We start from the raw sequence: 22,242 nt of genomic DNA, 5'->3' as shown, positions 1-22,242 counted from the left end.
CCCCTAGTACCTACTACTGTCTACTTAATTTAAGTCTTTGAAACCTCCTTTCACGAAAACATTATAATACTTAAGAAATAAACAATAGTCAAGATAAATCAATGCTCAATTTTATTTGCATATAGCAAAATAAAAACATGACATCCCTGTCAAACATAAGCCCATATAACTATTACCAATAAAAAATAACTTAAAATTAGGATAGAAGCAGAGCTTCTTAGTCTTTTGTAAACAAATTTAACAGATCAAAACAAAAGTGTTCCAACTAGGATAAAGAACACAAGAAAAAGTGCTTCAGCCAAAATACAACTCTTTATGAACATAAAAGGAACATGATATCCCCGTCAAATAAACAAACCTAAAGGATTCATAAACTTTAAATAACTTAAACAACATAAGCTATAAAAGTGCTTCAGCCAGTATAAGGAAAATATTGTATGTAGTGGAACTGATTGAGGTGGTGGAACAGATTAGATGTTTTAACGTTACCGCTGCTGGTCGGCTCCACTCTCCGGCACAATTTGCATCAAACTGAAGTTTAGCAGACATTCGAGAGTCGAACCAAATCCTCACCACTGAATTAGACCTCCCTCCTTCAATTAATCACTTGTGGAAGCGGCAGGGGCATTCATTTTGCATCAAAAATGTCCCGCGCTGGGAGCCAAGAGGACCCGCGGCTGACAAAGAGGACCCGCAACTGGCCGCTGACTGAGCGGACCCGTGGGCGGACCGAGCGAACCAGAGGTGGACCGAGCGGACCCGTAGGCGGACCGAGCGGACCCGTGGGCGGACCCGAGGCTAGGCTAGGCTCGGTTCCGTTCCGTTCCACTCCAGCGCGGAGCATTTCAGATGCAAACCGAGCCTACCTTAACCTTGGATCCGCTCGTGCCGGCTCCGTTTGGCTCCAGCGCGAGGCATTTTAGATGCGTAGCGGACCCGAGCCTAGCCTAGCCTAGCCAAATCTAGCCTAGCCTAGCCTGGCTACGTGGCTACGTGCCTATGTGATTACGTCATCACGCACAGAGATAGTCCAGCTACGGAGGCTGATTGTGTTCAGCTGTGCGGCGAGCTGACGCCAGTAAAACGCATGTCCGTGACAGATTCTGTAAATAATACATATCGATATACCACAAAAATGATATCACCGTTATTGAAACATTTCTTATCGCGATAAATACCGATATCGAATTATTGTCCAGGCCTAGGTACAGGGCAAGTTGAACATTACGTATATAGTTCATTTTTTCTTTAACGTTGACTTCCAATCTATCTAATTCCAAAGTTAAGCTAACTCACTCACACAGCTGCAGTTTATTAATCACAGTGGGTTTAAACTGTGTGCTGATTTAGAGTCTTGTATTTTTAACCAGCTATCAGAAACATCATCACAGTTTATGTGGTTAGCCTATCGTTACCTTTCTTTAGAAAAATCCCCGTATATCCAGATCTTAATCAGCTGAAGCTGCTGCAGCCCGATCCCGCTGCTAAATCTCACAGCGAGGGGGCGGGGCTTCCCCCACTAGCACACCTCCGGCCGCAAAACCAGCAAGCTGATTGGCTGTTTGTGCTGAGAGGCGGGACTTAATACCTGAACCGGCTCCGTGATTGGTCCGGTCTGTCTCCTCATTAATAGTACAGCTGATCTGAGCGAAACGATATAATTTTTGGGGGGGGCAAATCCACCTGTTTCCAATATTGTGTGGGACATGTCCCACCCATCCCCCCCGGTTCCTACGCCAATGCTATTACCCAGCGAACAATCGGAAGAAGATTTATCATTAACATTAAGCCGATTTCTGGGTCCAGGTGTGGAATAATAATCACTGCATGAGCAGAAACACTAATTTACAACTCATTCAGTTCAAAGTCACCCACAGAGTACACAACACCACACATAAACAGCAATCTAAACACTGCTGATACCTATAGCCACGCTCTGTGGCACTGCACACCCGTTAACCAGTTCTGGCAAGAAGTTATCAACCTCCTATCTCGTGCCTTAACCACCCATATCTACGCAACACCATGACTCTGCATATTAGAAGACACATCAACTACTAGTATAACACCAGAAAACAATAGAATACTTTTGATGTTGCTAGTCATCACCAATAAAATCATCCTCATGAACTGGAAAACAAAAAAAATAACATTGACCTCAATTACTGAAAATATATATTAACAGACTCTTATCTCTCTGTAGACACACTTTTAGAACCCATCAAAAACACATATTCAGATTCAGTTTGGACACCTCTAATTCAAACACTACAGTAAATCACTTTATAATTAAACACAAGATATTATACAATAGTATATATTCAGTGGTGTAAAAATGTTTTTGCCCCCTTACAGATTCTTACATCTTCTTTAGATTATCAAACAAACTTTAATATAAAACAAATATAACCTAAAAATAGTGTTTGCCTCCCATAAATGAATTGTGATTTATCAGTTCAATTTCATTAAAAACAACCAGGCCTGATTAATGCCTGACCTGTCAAGAAATCATTATAATAGAACCTGTCTGACAGCATAAAACAGGATAAAAGATCACACATAAAACAAAGACATTGACATCTTTTAGTTTGCTTACAAAGTCATTTCTAAGGCTTGGGACTCCAGTGGATCACTGAGAGAGCTATTATTTACCAATGGAGAAAATATTAAAAACTGGTGAACCTTCTCAGGAGTGAGCAGCCTACGGAAATGACTCTTAAAGGGCATGGGCAACTCATCCAGGAGGTCACAAAATAACCCAGAACAACATTTAAAGAACTGCAGGTCTCACTACCCTCAGTTAAGGTCAGTGATCTTGATTTAATAATAAGAAAGGGACTTAGCGAAAATGGTATCCTTCTGTAAGGTGTGTGTCTCGTTACACATAAAATTAAGAACTAACACATAATTTCAGAAAAAAAACATCATGCTGAAGTCAAGCATGGTGTTGGTATGGTGAGGGTCGGGGGCTGTTTTGCTGCTTCAAGACCTAGACAAATTGCTGTAATTGATGGAACTGTGAGTTCTGCTCTATACCAGAAAATCCTGAAGTAGAATGACCTTCATCGTCGTTTGGGACCTTGGGTTCTGAAGCAGCCTCATTAGACAATGGCAATCAACTAATGACCTATTGTACCTTAACTGCAAATTACACTTTGGAACACAGCCAACACAGCCATTTCCTGTTGAGAATTGAGCGTTATCTAGAGTTTGTCGGTCTTGTGTATGATCTCAGCTTTGTCTTGTGGTTTCTCTTGTTTGGATTTCCTCTTTGTTTTAGTCTGCTGTTGTCTCTGGTTTTCACACTAAGGTGCTGCCGTCAGGACAATTACCTGTTTTTTTGTTGATGTAAAAGTATGTTCATGTTATTTTATTTTCTTAACTAGTGTCAGTTAAAACAGTAATTACCCTAATTGTGAAGTAGTAGAGTCTATACTTTATTATTATTTTTTTTGTTTAGTTTACTTTTTTTAAATAAATAAATTATTTACAATGGAGGATTTACACTGCAGCTTTGGGTCGTAGGCAATGATTAGGGTCCACTGATTGGCCCTGTTTTATTTAACTGTATTTTTTTAACCCATTTTAATAATAAACACTTTGTGAGTTGGTTGGATTGGTTGGTTTAGGAAGGTTCATTAAATGAATATTTCACTGTGCAGAGATCTGTTACACTTAAAAATGTGTGATAAAAAGTACAGTAATGGCGATCAAAAAAGAAAAAGTAAAGCAACCTAAGCAGACTTACCACTATGTACGTATTTTGTGTAACAGGCATGTATTTTTACCTCCTTGTTCCATTTTCTGAACTACGCACATCGTTTCATCTTTCATTTCGCCAGTCAGTCTAGTTATCACTGAAGTTGATTCCCCAAATGGAGCAAATTGCTTTTGGCCAATCAGAATACTTAATTTACATCCAACTGCCCTGCCCCACCTCGCCCTTCCTCACCGTGCCTATCCTAGCTTCGAGATTCAGTCAGAGACCTTATTAATAATGGGGATTGTTTATCAATCAATCAACCAACCAACCAACCAACCAAACCAACCAAACCAACCAAAATTTACAATGCCACCAGGAATTTACAGTTTAAAAGGGATTAAAAACATATAATAAGAAATTAGAAATAATAAGGAAAAAAATATTAAAAAAATAATAAATAAAGAAATACTATTTTAATTGACATTTAATATAGATCAATAAAATATATATGTAAAAAGAAATATTACATACAGTATGTTTGGCCAAGGGCTAATAAACATTGCTTCATTTTTAAATTTGAAACTAAACAAATTTTCTACTCATATCTTGAGTTTAATTCATTTTCTTTTACATTTTATTAAGAAACTAATAAGTAGTAGCACTTTTTAAAAGAATTGTAACATAAGAAAGGTAAAGGGCAAATATTAACCATGTAAGCTGTTTATATTGCTTGCAATTTAGGTGAAGCAAGCATGTGTAAAGCATTTTAATGTAAAATTGCTTAATTTTGCTGAATTAAATACAAGTAACAAAGTAAACGAGTAACAAAAATATGAACAACACACAAGGGTTAAAGTAATTAAACTTAAAAATCATCAAAACTACTCTGAGATATTAACATAAAATAAAACAATTATATATATTGTTGTGATTAATACAATTTGTTTTGACACACTATTATTAAATATAATATAACATTTAATATAAAAATATATATATTTTGTGTGTGTGTGTGTGTGTGCTTGTGTGTATGTCTATAGTGTTTGAGATAGGAGGCCAATTCAAAGTATCACCTTAATCCACCGCTGGTTATTGATAATGAGCTCGGAGAATCACTGCCAAAAACCAGCTATCACTGTTTGTTCTCCGTCAGTATTGGAAACTGACTTCTGAAATAGAAACACGGCTCTGTGCATGGGCTGGCACTTTGGTTTCCGTTGGACCTTTTTTTTTCAAGCAACTTATTTATTTCCTGTCTTTTCAAACATTGAGCGTTGCCATGCAGCTACATAGCAGGATTGCTGTGCGTGTGTATATATATATATGTGTGTGTGTGTGTGTGTGAGTGTGCTGTTGTATTTGGTGTAAAAGTTGGGGGTTGGTAAATTGAATGTAAATATTTATTAGAGACTTATTAGTAGCTTAAAGCTTCTTTTAGGTCTGATTTATCGATATAAATGCAAAGTATCAGTGTATTTACACTAATTTGGTAAGTTCACTAGTGTCATGGACTTCCTGGTATCGTAGTGTGTGTGTGTGTGGAGGTGTGGCGGTTTCCCCACATTCTTAGTCATCAGCAGTGTGACACTATTCTGTTTTGTAGGCTAGACATAATTATGGCAGACTGCACTGCATTTGGTGAAAAAAAAGATGAGAAAAATCTTTTTTACCACAAAGATAAAGAGATTAGACTGATTCCAGGTCACTGCTGTCTGATACATTACAAGTCATTGTACACTGTGCCTTCTGTCTTCAGGAGTTTCTTAAAGATGAGGTGAGGGAAGCTCCTTCTCTGGTAGTGAAAGGTGGTTTGTTCCACCATTGGGGAACTTGGTAGGAGAACAGTCTCATTCAGTATCATTTAAAATTAAATTTATCTGCTACAGAGAGTTCTATAATGAGTGTTTTGTTCTTCTTAAGTCTTCCGATTATTCATCAACCTGCAGTTTTTGAGATATCATCTCTGCTCCAACTCTAAATATGCGTCATGATCGGGAACGGTGGGCTTGTATAAAGCTTTTTGATTCGATGCGTTGTTTTTTTTTTTATATATAAAAACGAACATTTATAAAAATGTTCATTAGGAAGCAAAGCAAAACTGCATGTATATGTATGCCACAATTGTTTAAATACAAAAAGACCAAATTCCACATGCTTATAGAACTCTTATAGGCATACTTTCAGAAAATACACTCTACACTGTAAACCCAGAAGTTGTTTGAACTCAAATAAATTAAGTCTGTTTTACATAAAATTGGAGATTTCTAAACAATACTCAACTATTTTGAGTTAGTTGAACATTCGTGGACACATATACACTTAAACTGAGATCTTTGAGTTGAATCAACTTATAATAACTGAGTTTAGTCTGTTGCCATTAACAGCTTCTTTTCCATTGGCTTCTGTCACAATCTATTTGCATACTGGGTGTGTCCAACAGTTTCTGACTAACACTCACCATCAGTGTGTAGTGATTCACCCGGGGCTACCTTAGGTAAACTTGTAGATCACATGTTATGATTAAATATTTGGTCTCTGTGTTGTAGGCTGTAGAACGAGCATCATTTACTGAGCTGCAGTAACTCTGTGTTCTTTCTGTGCTCTCAGTACTTTTAATTCTTAAGTGTTTTCTTTCATCTACTTTTCTATGAGTATTTAAAAAAAATAGTTGAATGAAACCAGAAAGAAGACTAAATACAAGTTCAGGAAAATATTAATTTTAAATATATATGTATATGTATTTGTTAAGTTCACTGTACTTAAAAATTATATTACATGAACTTAAAATGTATTAGGTAATCAGTTACAACAAAAGTTTTTTGAGTTTAGTCAACTTATCGGGTTTTACAGTTTAGTTGTAATAACTTGATGTTCTAAGTTATGTTAACTTAAGTTTTCTTAACCCATTACTTAACATTTTTAAGGCAAACGGTTTCCTCAAATTTTTTAAGTAAATTCAGCTTATCCGGGTTTACAGTGTAGGCATACTTTCAGAAAATACACTCTATGAATCGATACAATGCGGTACATAATATATGGTATATGGTACAACACAATGTTCTGTAGTGTCTGTGCACGGAGGAGTATGGATACCACAGCAACCATAACAACACCATAGCAACCACCTACCAACACCTTAGCAACCATCTAGCAAACACGTATTCACACCATAGCAACCATCACACTGTTGTAGATGTTGGATGTTGGATATTTCCAAACAAAACACAACTATTTTGATTTAAATGAACAATTGTGGCCACATACACATTCAAACAGAGATCTTTAAGTTGAATCAACGGCAACACTTTGTATGTTTGTCATGTTTATTAGACTCTATAAACATACTCATAACATAAAACATTTAAAACATGTTTTTAAAAGTTAGCCATGTTTATTATGCATTATGAAGTGTCATCATAATGCGTCATCAGTTGTGTTTATAAGACATATGCTAATACCAAGGATCTCAACAAAACTGCCATAACAAAGCATGCTATAATAAACCGCTTTTAACCACTAATTTATTACACTTATGTTAAATATTATAATAGCTTAAATTAATTTATGATGTATTATAATGTGTCATGGTGCACTCTAAGTAAACTAACAGATGTCCACCATTGGAATATACAGTGTCAATAGTGACACCTTGTAGATGTACAGTCAGAGACAGAAGCTCATCTGTTGCTGCACAGCAAAAATGTCAAAAGTATTCTTCACATTCATTACTCAGGTAGAAGTATAGATACTAGGGTTTTAAATTGCTTCTGTAGAAATTAAAGTATTAACTCAATCTTTTTACTCAACATTAAGGACAAAAGCTTAGGTCGCACCACCGAAACCTATAGTGCACTAACCCCCCTTCTCAAAACATTTGTCTAAAAGCCATAATGACTATAATGATATATTAAAATGTTAAATTATATTAAAATTGTTGATAAATGTGGGATGCACTATGCTCCCTGTTTCAGCTGCATATAAACCCATTGAAAATGAAAGCATTTTTGCTGGAGTGTGATGTGACGTTTGCAGGTGTGATGGATTGCATATAAACCAATAGGGTGTCAGAATGGTATATGTTTATACTTCTCATTCAGTCACAGTCAGTACACTCTATCTGGATTGAGATATTTATCTGGATAAGTTTTTTTTAAAGATAAGAATGAGGAAATAAGAGTAATGAGACTATTTTTACATTGTAAGGAGTAGAAAGTACAGATAATTGTGTGAAAATGTAAGAAGTAGAAGTGAAAAAAAAAAAAAATACTCCAGTAAAATATAGATAACCAATATTTCTACTTAAGGTAAATAAATGTTTGTACTTCTTTTACTTGACACCTCTTTTGTACAGTTTATGTTGGTCATCCTCTCGTGTTTCATCAGTAGATACAGAACACTGTTGGTTAACTTTTCTCAGTCCTGCAGCGACTCTGCAGTGTTTAAAAACTCCAGCAGCACTGCTGTGTCTAATTCACTCCTACCTCCATCACAGCACACACTACTAACACACCACCACTATTCTAATCAGTGTCACTGCAGTGCTGTGACAGGTGACCCACCACCCAAATAATAGCTGCTCTGTGGTGGTCCTGTGGTGGGTCCTGGGCATTGAAGAACAGGATGAAAGGAGAACAATGATAAAGTATGCAGATAAATAGATACAGCAGGACTACAGTTATTAAAGATTATAGGACTACAAAGTGCTACTGTTTGATCAGTGGAGCTGGAAAATGGATAGTGGGTGTGGAAACAAGCGGGTGGTCATGCTTGATTGGTGCAAGATTATTAACTTAGTACAGGAAGTATAAAATGCAAAACATGAACTATTAAAAGTAAAGGAAATGGTTCTTTTTAGGACCATGATGACTCAAAGAATATTTTAGATGCTTGAATGGTTCTGCACAGTTCTACAGATTTGAAGAAACATTGTATAGATGGTTCTACACAGCAGAAAAGTCAAAACCAAAAACTCACTATAAGCCCTTAAAGCAACATATATAATGGTCATAATGGTTGGTGGACTTTCCTTAGTCCAGCAGTAACAATGAGGTGTTTACAGGTGTCCTTCCGCTAAAATACACATTGTCTCGTCAGACAGGAGCCAACAGAGTTAGGAACAGCATAGGAAGTTTGTTCCTGTGTTATTTGTTCAAATAACACATCAGTGTTAAATGCTTTACCCAGTAATTCAGAGCTAAGGAACAAATGGTTAAAATTTGTCTATGGAACACCACCAGCAAAATACAATTGAGATATAGGCAGGTGTATATTTAGAACAGTTTTAGCACTAGTTAAAATCCAAAAAGTGAAAATCCACCCTGGTTTTTTGTTCCAACTGCCTTTTTTGTGCGGCTCAACCAAAAAAAACCTTGGGGTGGAGTTTTATTTTCTGGACCTGGACTACCTCCCTCTGTGTGTAACTATAAGATTTACATAGGATCTCCGGTGGATTTCGCATTTTACAGAGATTCTAAGACTAGGTCAGTGGCTGAACTGCACTTAGCAGGGCATTACACTTGTTGTAAAGTAACATATGACATTGCAAAGACTGTTATTAGTGTAAAAATGTCTTTATTTTAAAATGTTTCTAACTGTTGTTTCGTCTCACTGCCTTGCAGTGCTGTTATCCTATTGTTTCTCCCGCACCACTCCTCCACCAGACTAAAGCAGTGTTATACCTTATCACTAGAGCACTTTTTTCACAAAAAACAGCTCACATGGCATTCATTTATACTAGAGACCACATCTAAACATTTTAAAATAAATGAAAAAAACTATGGATTGAGACTGTTAAAAAACCCCAACAGCACTGCTGCATCTGATCCACTCATACCAGCACAACCCACACTAGCACACTAACCACCACCATGCCAGTACAGTCACTATGGTGCTGAAAATGACCTACCACCCAGATAATAGTTGATCTGTGGTGGGCCTGTGGGGTCCTGAGTAATAAAGAACAGGGTGAAAGGAGGATAATGATAAAGTATGCAGATAAAGAGATACAGAACAACATCCAGTAATTATTATAACTACAAAAGTCTCCTATATGATCAGTGAATGTTATTATGCTTGATTGGAGCAACCACCACTTAGGCCTTAAATTAACTTGCACAGTTCTTTATATTGTAAAAGATTAATTTGTGCAATCAAACATGTATATATATATATATATAGTATAAGACCGAAATGAAATCTATCTTTATAAGATATATATATTGAAATACATCCTAAAACATATTTGTGAGGCTATAAGTATTGTGTGAGGTATTATATAAGCTTATGATAGTCATAATACCCTTTATTTCAAGGCCACCCTACATAGAGGCTTAATAACTCATTCATAAGCATTGAATAATACATTTATAAAGCAATATTTGGATATTTATGACTACATTATGCTATTAATCGCAACATAACATAGGTTTTATAGGCAATGAAACAAAAGTGAGGATACATTTTCCATTATGACAGTCATTATAAGGTATTATGTATGCCATATGATGCATCATAAATACAGGATGTTATTTCATGTCTTAAATAACAGTATTCCCTCTCATAAACCATATCTATAAAGTTTTGAATATTATATGCATCACCCATGCATATTATTACATCCAAAGCCTACATGTCTGGTTTCGAATAATGCCATTAGCTTTTTAGAAATATTCAAATAATGCTTAATAAATACATTATCCAACGCTTATGAATGTGTTATGAACACCTATGTAGGCAGCCTTCAAATAAAGCATTTACCTTAATCTGAGTTTATAATACAACAAAAAAATAAAATATAACCTATTATAATATTGTAAAATAAGTATAATATTAATGATTAAAAGTATTTATAGCATACTACAGTTTGCTTAAGTCAGCTTTGTTGAGGTTCTTTGTATTGACATTTAACATGATGCATTATGGTCACAACTCATAATTCATAATAAATATGGCTGTGATGTGTTATACATTTTATGGATATTTATAGCTGTGTTTATAATGCTTCATAAATGCTTTATAATGTGTTATGAGAATGTCTAATAGACATGAGAATCACACCAACAATATCATAGAAAGTGAAATGATTCTTATTTAAATAAAAAAAATCTTATTTTTTCACTGTTAAGAATATTATTTTTCATCTTAGTAAGCATTGTAAATGCTTAGATTATTAAAAAAAGATAATTAACATCCTTAATAATATTCAGTCTTACTTAGAATTCTCACCTTATTTTACATTATTTGAATTTAAAATAGGCACAAGAAGTCACTGACCAAATTTAAGCCGAAAAATATGTGATTATTGCTTGATTTAAGTCGTATTTCACACATTTTGCGACTTTTAAGTTGTTTTTGTCTAGTACCAAACTTATGTTATAGTGCATTATAGCATGAATATAAACAGATACTATAAGACATTATGAAATCTATTTTTGTAAATCAAATACTCCTTATGTACTCTTTCAAGTGTTTTAGATTTCACTAAAAGTAACTGTGAACTGTGAATTATTCTTCAAGCTCATGACAGTCATTTTAAGATATTATGTATGCCATATGATGCATTATGAATACAGGATTCATATGAAGTCAGTGTTTTTGTGTAGATTTTTGTAGATCATACTGTAGATAGTAGCCTTCATTTACTATTACCACCCAGCCACACATAGGAAGGGCCTAAAAAAACTCAAAAGTGCATGGACCCCCAATCCCCCCCCTTCCACCACCACCACCTTCCTTTTCAGCCAGCATTGCTTAAGCTTCAATTCCTACACTCATACATGTAGTTCTACATCTAGAACTGCACGCAAACACCATCTCACACATTTCTCCATCCTCTACCATCCAAATCTTGAGTATTAACTCAAAGCAGGTGCTTCTAAACTGTAGAAAAACGTGATAAACTCAGAACTCACCCGATCCTCTGCTCATATAACGCTCAATTCAACCGTCAGATAATCCCACAGCTACAGAAAGAGTGATAGAAAACACTGTGTGAGTCTCATTTAGAGGAAGTGTGATTGTCTCACGTGGTGAACGCTAACTTTTCTGTTAGCTGTGAGTGTCTGTGAGTGTGTCAGTGTTGCTGCAGACGCTGTGCCTTTTGCTTTTAAAGCTTCACCACTTCCTGGGCCCTTCGTCTACAGTACATTGTCTTTGCTCAAGATGGCTGCAGCTTCAGAAGTCTGCAGTAGCTGTAGTGGTGGAGGAACATCAGTGCGGTTGCCACCGATAGTTTTGTGGACTTTCTCAAAAGAATAGTCTGATTTAATGTTAGAACATATAATAGTGATTAGAGTAGGGTTGGTAAAGCTGGTACAGATGGTAGTAAAATGACTGTACATTTAGTTAAGCATGTGTTTTTGTATGTAATTCTCATATCTGGATTTGGAGGAGGTGTTTGGTTTAGACAATCTCAGCTCAGGCAGTGACTTAATCTGATAAATTCATCTCAAACCAACATGACGATCCTCTACATTCAATTATCCTGCATATTTATATATCATGTGCACTACCTAACACCGTAATTATGAAGAATGAAGACATCTAAGACATTATTAATGCTTTGCTAAAATTGTGAGAAGTTTTGATAACCTCATTCAATGTATTTTCTTACATTTTATGATATTTTACATTGTATATTTAATATTGAAGACTACACGTGTAGAATTATTCTGTAAACAAAAATAATTTGGATTCTTCTTAGTACCACATTTAGGTTTGAGGACAGATCTGCACACTCTTGGTATTTTAATCTCAGGGTCTTCATGAGGGAGTAGTTTTCTCAGCATCTTGAAGGAGTTCCTGGAGGTGCTGAACAACAGTTGCTGATTTTCCTTCATGCTGTGAAGCTCCATCTCATCTCAAATCACCTTAAACCACCATCTCAGAGGACAAACCCTTTTTTATTTATGTAACTTATGTAATTCCATATGTGTCCCTCAATTATTTTGATGTTTTTATTTATCTTTTAAGAACCTTTGACTGGTTCTGTATAATGCAATATTTGGATACTTATGACTAGCTTACGCTATTACTTGCAACATGACATAATGCTTAATAATGCCTTAAAGGACCATTAAGGATAATATATTTTCTGTAGTAACTCATGTCAGCAGAGAAGCTCTTGTCAGCAGAGCTTCGGACAGTTTTTTCTTACTTCAACCATGCGGTACTTTACGGAAATCTGTGTGGGTTTTAGACTCCAAATCTGCTCATCACTGATCATTCCCCCAGTCCCATTTCCACACTCAGAGTTGCCAGGTATAGAACAAAGCAGCGCACAAACATTTTACTTGCAACATGGCATAATGTTTAATAATGTCATAAATAACCATTAAGGATTATATATTTTCTGTAGTAACTCATCATCAGATATTAAGAAAACATGCAGATTTTAAGCACTGTCAGCTCTTGTCAGCAGAGCTTCATGAAAATTTGCGTTGGTTTTAGACTCCAAATCTGCCCACTACTGATCATTCCCCTAGTCACATTTCCACACTCAGTGTTGCCTGGTATAGAACACGGCAGCACACAAACACCCATGTGTTGCAACCATGGAAACAGGTCAAATGGCTATTTCTTTCTGATAAACATGTAATCATTGAGCTTCAGTAAGGTTTGCTTACCATAGCTGGGTAAATTATCACCACCACTTGTGTAGTGTAGAGACAAACAGTTTGGAGATTGCAAATGTGTGGTATTGTAAAGGTTTATCCTTTTTTATTGTATTTGTCATTTTTGCTATCATTTTACAACAAAGCACCCCAAACAAATAAACTAATAAATAATAAATAAAATATCAAATATATTGCATTTTTTTTGGTGAGGACATTAAAGAGTTAAAATGCATAAAACAAAATTTATGTGGTGGTCTTTTCTACTTCTCAAAAGATATATTTTTCTGTGCACCAGACCTTGATTGTGTTTGCTCACCTCATGTTTGTGTAAAGTGTAAATATAAGTACTGTATTTGAGTATTCACAGTTTGAGCCCTACTGAACTGTGTGACACAGTGACACTACTGTCTCTACACACTACCGGCTGCTGAGTCGTAAATATTATTACAGATGGGTCAATTATAGTCGTGGTTCCTCATTACTAGGAACATTTTGGTTTGTGTCAGTTGGGGTGTGTGTACAAGATGTGTAATATGCAATTACTCATTGAATTGAGTTATATGGTAGAGTTACAGTGCATGCTTAACAAGTAAAAAATATGCTTCAGTGCTATTTAAATTACTTAAAATTAGGGCTGTCAGCATGAATGTATTAATCTGTCAAATTTGACGTGTTTTTTTTTTTTTAAAGCAAATTAATTATGTGCCCAAGTTTACAGAGCCTGGTGATGCTGTGGTGGTTGTATTAATTGTATTGGTTGTAAGAGAGCATGAATTTCAGCATAAATACAAAAAACAGTAAAGCTCTCTGGTAAAGTCAGTAACTCAGCACATTAAAATATTCTAATTAAAATAAATATCAAAACTACCCTGAGATATTGTAAGAAAAAAGTTAATTTTTATCCAACACTAATCAATGCAATAAATGATTGTGTCTTCGCTATTGTAATGACGGGAAAAGTATGCCTTGTGTGACTCGAAATGAGCAAAAAGGCATTTACTAATTATTTTAAAGAGCCAGGTGCATTCTGACTTGGACGGATAGCTATTTCAATGGCGCAGTGTGCATGTCTGCCAAAAAAGCGGGAGTGTATGCACGTAGATTTCTCTGTCTAGGTTGTATTCAGTTAGTGGCGCATATGTGTTTTTTATTGCCAAGATAGCAATACACTAGAAATTTACTTGAACACACCTCACTTCCAGACCACCGCGCCCATCGGCGTAGATATATTTGCAAGCACCATTGCTATTTAAACGATGCAAGTGCAAGGTGAGACTGTCGGTGGGGTTTAAGATGGCCCAATGAGACTCATTTGCTGCTATCTTGGTAATGATTTTGTTAAATCTGCTCTTGAGAAAATTCTTAAAGTTAAATTTTATAATGTGTTTAAATTTTATAAAGTGCAGAATTGTTCACAGCTTTGTAGATGTAATGATAGACCTCAATATCCTTGTTAATTAAAAAATCTCATTGGTAAATGTCAAAATCTGGTATCAATTTGTAAAGATGGTCCATTATAATTCCCTTATAGTATGTGCTCAACTAACGTTCAACTAATATTTAACTGCATGTCTAATAAATGTAACTGAGTCCTAAGATAAAAACTCTCTGTAACATTTAAGGGTTAAGTGTTGGGGTTAGATTTAAGGTTTAGGTTAAGGTTTGGGTTAGAGTTAGGTTTTAGGGTTGCTTTATGGTTGAGGTTAGACTTAGAGTTAGAGTTGTAGATGTAGGATTGGTTTCTATGCAGATTCATATACATTTATCTGAGAGTTAAGTTGCATTTAATATATATTCAGTTGAATGTTCATTGAATGTTATATGAGCATCAATGTAGCACATATATTATGGACCATTAGGCGTTACCCAGAATCTGTCAGATCAGTTGCAATTTTAAATTCTGTATTTTTCGCACTATGAGGTACACCAAATTATAAGGTGCACTATTAATAAAGCTAAGCTAAGTTAAGTAAACAAAACTGTAATTCTAAAAAAAAAAAAAATCAGACAAGTCAAACCAGTGCCGGATATTAATCTTCACAGATTTCTCTCCTGAAAACTATTCATTCGGGTGAGTAAAGTTCTTCTGTTTATTTACAGTAAACTTAGATCTTTTTAGATTGCCAGATGCTGTAGCATTAGCATTAGCAGCTAACTGCTAATTCTGCCTAACTGCCACCTGACAGAGCTATACTGAGTAACCATGAGTGTTCCGGTAAACTAGGGTGATATTAGCTAATGGTTTGTCCCATGTAGCTTGTTTAATTCAACAAATGCACAGACTATAGTCCGCTAATACTCACCTCTGAACAGCCAAATGGCTAGCACGGTTAGCGGGTAATGCTAATGCTGCTCCAACAGTTCTAGTCGGGGTTAGCAGCAAACTACAGGCTGGTAATACTCACCTGTGAATGGCCAAATGGCTGGCGCTTAGCAGGTAATGCTATTACTGCTCCAGCAGTGCTAGCTGCACTTCAGCAGAGTGGCTTTACTGCTCCTTACAACCTGACTGGTAAAATTCAAACCTAAAGTGCACTGGATTATAGGGCACACTGATGATTTTTGGAAAAATTTAAGTATTTTAAGTGCACCTTATATTGTGAAAAATACGGTACACTGGAGACTCACACTTTGTTATAAAAATTACTTAAACATTTAAACTTAGGTGTTTTAAATTTGTCACCACCTAAAGTTTCCAGCAGAGATCTTTCATTTAAGTCAATTTAAAATAATGAGTTTAATCTGTTGCCTATGATTGCTTCTTTTCTATTGGCTTTTGAGACAATGTACCTTAGGTAAACATTATATAGTAGATCATATAATTTTAATGCTTACTCCCTGGGCTCAGTGTTGTAGGCTGTAAGAACAAGCATACTTTTCTGAGCTGCTAAATCTGTGTTGGCTGTTTGCTCCATACTGTGCTCTCTATAGCATTTTCTTCCTCCATCTAATTTTCTATAATTTAAAATGTATATGTTGATTTTAAAAAGAAGGCTTCATTCAGATCTACTTTATTCACCTGACATTAAAATTAGAATTATTAATCTGTTGAACAGTGTTTAGCGTTTCAGATTATGAATGTGAACTTTTCCAAATAAGGAGCACTGTCACTGTGAAGTGCTCGCATCTGACGTGTTTAAAAATACCTAAACGTTCACCATCCGTCTCACTTTCTGCAGATACAGGAAACAGCATTACAGCTCTCTGTAGGTTTCCCATGAGCTTTCAGGGGTGACTTCACACTCTGTGGTGAGATGAGCGCACACTGTCAACATCCTTTCACCTTCAGATCTGCAGCTTTCGCTCTGATTTTCTTCTAATATTTGAGTGTAGCATAGAAAAAAAACATTGTTTATTACGAAACAAATACAAAACTGAGTTAGGGCTTATGTAGTGTTTCGTACTGCTCTGCTGACCTATTCACTGTAATTGCCACTGGTGCAAATGTGTCACACATGGTGCCTGCTGCATCTGTATCTATTATTGATCTTTCAGTTCCAGACTCCATTGCCCAGAATGCACCACACACATACATCACATGACTCATTACATGACACCTCCCAGATCACAATCACCTGTGTATTGATTTCACCTGTTCACCTTACTATATATACCCCTGCACTTCACTCTCTCACGGCCGAGTATTAGATTGGTTCCGTCCGTCTAAGTACTTTTACACTTTTACTTGAGTACAAAGCTTGAGTTGATACTTCAACTTGTACAGAAGTATGTTTAAACCAAATAAAAAAATGTTTCAGGACAGTTTTACAGAACACTGTAACATATAACAGAAGCATGTTTTATTCAATTATAGACTGTTAATTATAGCTAACAATGCCTTAGGAGCATAATAGCTGTTCTTCTGATAAAGCTATAACTAGTGCACTAATATATCTTTACTGACAAGATATTCAAGCATCTAATATGCAATTCATACTCCTACCACTAGATGGAGACTTACAGCTGCGTATCAGTTCTGGCATTAAATCTTTAAGAAACAGTACTGCAGACAACCACGAGGTGGAGACAGAGACCTGGACTAAAGAGTCTAGACCACACACACACACACACAAAGTGCAATCATATCATGGAGAACATTCATTAAAACCTTAATCAACACAAATCCTGCAGTGCCATCTGTTTCATTAACCCCCAGTCAGATGAGCTAACTGAGCTAACAAACTAATAAACACTGATCAGCCATAATATTAAAAGTACCTCACTTATATTGTGTAAGCCAACTCTCCAACCTGTCATGGTATAGACTTATTAACCCTTTATAGCATATTGCTGTTGCCCTCAGGCTACAGACCACTTTATTGGTTATAACATTGTGCCTTATTTTTATTTGTAATATGTAAAAAAAGTATTTTATATCAGACAAATATAACCTGAATACATACTAAAAATCAGTTAAGGGAAAAAAAATCCAGCTTGATTACTGCCAGGCCTGTAGAATCAAGAAGTCATTTAAATAAAACCTGTCTGACAACATGTAGCAGAATACATTTTACAAAATGCAACACTTTATGCCCCGATCTGAAGAAATTCAAAATCATTTGAGAAAACAAAGTCAAAACATCTGTCAATTTGGAAAAGTGTCATTAAAAAGTAATTTATAAAGCTTTGGCACTCCAGCAGACAACAGTGAGACCTATTATTCACAAATGGAGAACATGAAATAGAGGTGAACCTATCAAAACTCCAAAGGGGCATGGAGAACTCATCCAGGAGGTCACAAAAGAGCAGAACAATATCTAAAAACGGCAGGCCACTCCAGCCTCAGTTGAAGACAGTGCTAATCATTCAATAATATGAAAGAAAATGGACCAAACACAACACAAAGGCACGTCTCACATTTGCCAATAAACATCTTGATAATACCCAGGACTTTGGGTAAATATTTTTTGGACTGACATGACAAAAGTGGAGCTTTTTAAAGGTGTATGTCCTGTGTAAAACTAACACATAGTTTCAGAAAAAGACCATTACACTGAATGTAAAACAGTGTGATGGTCTGGGGCTGCTTTGCTGCTTTGATGGGGCCATTAATTCTGCTCTCTAACGTAATTGGGTTCTGCAGCAGGACAATGACCCTAAGCACACTAGCAAGTCCACCTCTGAATAGCCTAAAAAAAAATGAAGGTTTTGGAGTGGCCTAGTCAATGTCTGATTGAGATGCTGTGGATGATGCTGGAAAATCCTCCAATATGGCTAAATTTAAACAATTCTGTATAGTACCGTGTGCCACAATTCCTCCAGAGATGTGAAAGACTCATTGCAAGTTATTGCAAACACTTGAAAGCAGACTTTGAAGCCAAGGTTGGCACAAACAAGTTATTAGATTTAGGGGCAAATACTTTTATACATAGGGTTATCTTTGTTATCTTTCACATTGGTTATTTTTGTCTGATATTATAATGTGTTTGTTAAGTATGATTAATTAGATATGATTAAAAACAAAAGCAAAAACAAAAGAAACCTGAAGGGGGCAAATACTTTTTTAAACAACAGCCACATTCACAGCTGTGGGTGCGCGTCAAGCTATGCCGTACGTTACGCGGTGATGCGCAGGCAGTGGCGTAGGTTTGGCGTAGAGGTATAAATTGGGCTTTAGAAACATCCCACCTAAAGTATTTTGGTTTGTTTTATAATTTGTAAGTTACTACATGATTCCTTATGTGTTCCTTCATAGTCAGAATGCAGGAAATGTGTGTCCAAACTTTTGACTGGTTTATAGTTATAGTTTCTTTGCACTGACACTAACACCGAACCCTTACTATTGTACCATTGAGTGTGTGTGTGTGTGTGTGTGTGTGTGTGTGTGTGTGAGAGAGAGAGAGAGAGAGAGAGAGAGAGAGAGAGAGAGAGAGAGAGAAAAGGAAAAATAGTACAAAGGAAAAGAAATACAAAAATGCTGATGGATAAAGAAAAAGAAATGAGAGAGAGAGAGACTGTGAGAAAGAGAGAGAGAGAGAGATATTAAAGGAAAGAGAGACTGAGGGAGAGAGAGAGAGAGAGAGAGAGAGAGAGGGAGAGAGAGAGAGAGAGAGAGAGAGAGAGAGACAGAGACAGAGAGGAATGCTAGTTCACAAACAGTGTCAGATTCTATTATGTTTGAAGTGTGTCGCCCGGTAGGAGTGCCTAGGTGGTGTGTGTGTGTGTGTGTGTGTGTGTAGGTTAATCCTATGTTTATGAAACACAGAGAGTGAATAGCTGGCCTAGCCACGCTTCTGCCTCAGTGTCATGTGATGTGTGTTCTGTCACTTCATCTTACAGAGGACGCAGAAGAAAGAGAGAAGGAGAGAGAGAGAGAGAGAGAGAGAGAGAGAGATGAAGAGAGAGAAAGAGAGAGAGAGAGAGAGATGAAGAGAGAGAGGGAGGTGAAGTGGGGATTTTATCCTCTGTTCTGGTGGAGAGAGGTGAACAGAGGCTTTAAGCCACAGGACAAACAATCCTCTATTGAGAGAGAGAGAGCGCGAGAGACTTCAACAAACAGAAAGAAAGAAAGAGTAAGAGAGAGAGCTTCCGGAGCAAAGCTCAGAAACTCAGACATGCACACACACACACACACACACACCTCTTACATACTGGCAGCCAATCAAAGCGTCTACACTCTTACAAATAATAGGTTATTGTTTGAGAGATATCTTTGAAGTAATATTTCTGAAAAAGAGACACGTTTATAGAATACAATCATTTATAGAATCATTTGTAGCATATTTAGTTGTGAGGTGTTATCCTGTGAGTAAAGCTGAACACTGCCAAGTGTGCTCATGGCAAGGTGATGTGATATATTGTGAATTAACAAGCCAAAAATCATGGGATGCAATACTAGTACTAGTCCCGTGACTTTTAGCATGCCAAAGTATATTGTCACTGTCAGACAAAAACTTTCTTTGCAACTTTGCAGGATATGGAAAATAGAAATCAATACCAACTATAGTACATGTAATACTCTGATCAGCCATAACATTAGCACCACTGTTCTTATTTTGAGTGCTCTGTGCTCCCAGGCACCAAGATTGGAGCATTAGCAGCAGATCCCTCTGTAGGTTCTGTACTTGGATATGAATGCATTTAATGATGCAGATATAAAATTTAAGGTGAAAAAAGGAAACAAAACAGTAGCACTTCATTTGAACTCTTTTATTATTTAGGGTGGAGCAGAAAATTCGAATTGCAATCAAAATGCAGCTGAAGAATTCTATAAGTAAATCTATAACAGCTGAGGCATTTAAGGTGGAACAGAAGGGAAAAAAAAGACAGTGTAGCTGTTTATTCTCTGGCTTGCAGCTTTGTGTCACCTTAAATGTTGCAGCAGTGTCATCCACTCTCTTTTTTAACATTTTTATTTAATATTTGTTATTGACCTTTTTTAATGTTAACATGATTAAACTGTCTAAATTACATATTAGTAAAAATTAGCTCTTATTACTTTGCCTCGCTTTTTTTTTGAGTGCTGCCACACTCTAATGTCTGAGCTGCCGTTTTTTCCAATGAAGTGGGCGGGGCTTAGCTACTGTTTCTTTGGCTTGTAAACATGTTCATTGGCTGGGTCATGCTCTATTTTGATGGAGAAAAGTTAGTCTCAATTAGTGTTATGTGCCACACAACTTCAGTCTTTAAGGTGGAATGGAAATGCAAGGAACTGTCAGAGAGTGTTGGTGTATTTAGGGAAAATTTAGCATCTAAAAGTACTACACAGTAAATAAAAACATTAATATATGTTCATTTTTCACTTTTTCCTTTCAAAGTATGGTTGATATATGTTTACTATGGAGCTGCAAAGCTTTTAAGGTTGTGGAGAGCCTCTGTACACCTCTATATATCTTCCCTTATATAAAATCCACTGAAAATCGACTGCTGCTATATTCACATAATCACATGTTTATCTGAGTTAAGCAGTTTATCTTGGCGAGTGTGTTTTTTTCCACTTTTCATATCCTTAAGGGGAAACTAACTGACCCTAACTTGATGGAAGGGGGAGATGGGGGGCCTCTATTCATTTGTAGGGACCTACACAGTGTCTGTAGTCAGTATAAAGGGTAATACAGCTCTGCAATACGCAAGGGACCATTTTATTCCTTGCCGCAAATAGATTAAATAAAGTTCTCAAATCTCAAAACTTTTTAGTAATTTATAATGCTGTACGAAGTTGATCAAATGTTCATGTCTAAGTTCAACCATCAAACCACAAGTACTTGACACAAGTGCGCCTGAAACGTAAGTTAAAGTAAGTTAAGTTAAAGTAACTATTGCAAATCCGGATTATTTTAACTTACTTATTTAAGTTTATTGCAATGAATATGTTAAATTGTTTTCACTCAATCTACTCATAATTTTGTTGTTCTTATAGTCAAAAATTCTAAATTAAAGGGGCACCACTAAAAAAATGTAATAAACAATGACATTAAAGTTAAGTTGAATTAACATAGACTCTTAACAGGATGCAGTAGACAAAACAAGCTTACACTATTTGTCCTCATCTTATCAATGACTTTATTACTGCACTTCACCTGTCAGATGTATCAGAACCTGTGGAAGCTCTTCAGTGTATGGCGTATGTGCGTTTTGCAGGCGTTGTGTCTGACCGGCAGTGCGTGCTGAATGGTATGCAGGTCATTGGTCCTCCTCTTTTGTTTCCCAGCAGGACCTATAGCCCCTGCCTTGGGTTCCCATGTCTGAACGGAGGGTAAACTCTGAACCAGAGGTGTGTTAATCTCACACAGCACCTCCAATACTGACAGAACTGGGACTGCCTTTGATCAGAGAGAGAAAGATAGAGAGAGAGAAGAGAAAGAAAAGAGAGAGAGAGAAAGAGAGAGAGATTTAGTAAGATGGGAAGCAGCGATTGTTAATGCACAGGTGTGACTGTCTTAAGTCTATAAGTATAAGTCTTCAGAAGTTACACAATAAATTTGC

The 22,242-nt window shown here is 36.3% G+C and overlaps 1 protein-coding gene across 1 annotated transcript in view; it reads right to left on the bottom strand.

Annotated features, from left to right (window-relative positions):
* The window catches only part of arhgap15 (Rho GTPase activating protein 15), an 87,858-nt gene extending 76,081 nt beyond the window's left edge, over positions 1-11,777 (bottom strand). The window contains exon 1 of the mRNA XM_049485050.1: positions 11,614-11,777. The gene's annotated coding sequence lies outside the window, so the exon portion shown is untranslated. The remainder of the gene's footprint in view (positions 1-11,613) is intronic.
* Positions 11,778-22,242: the final 10,465 nt, after the last annotated feature.

This window comes from Astyanax mexicanus, chromosome 11, assembly GCF_023375975.1.
Source record: "Astyanax mexicanus isolate ESR-SI-001 chromosome 11, AstMex3_surface, whole genome shotgun sequence".
In the NCBI taxonomy this organism is placed as follows: domain Eukaryota; kingdom Metazoa; phylum Chordata; class Actinopteri; order Characiformes; family Acestrorhamphidae; genus Astyanax; species Astyanax mexicanus.
The sequence above is the reverse complement of the archived record's forward strand: the minus strand, read 5'-3'. Positions and strand labels throughout refer to the sequence as shown.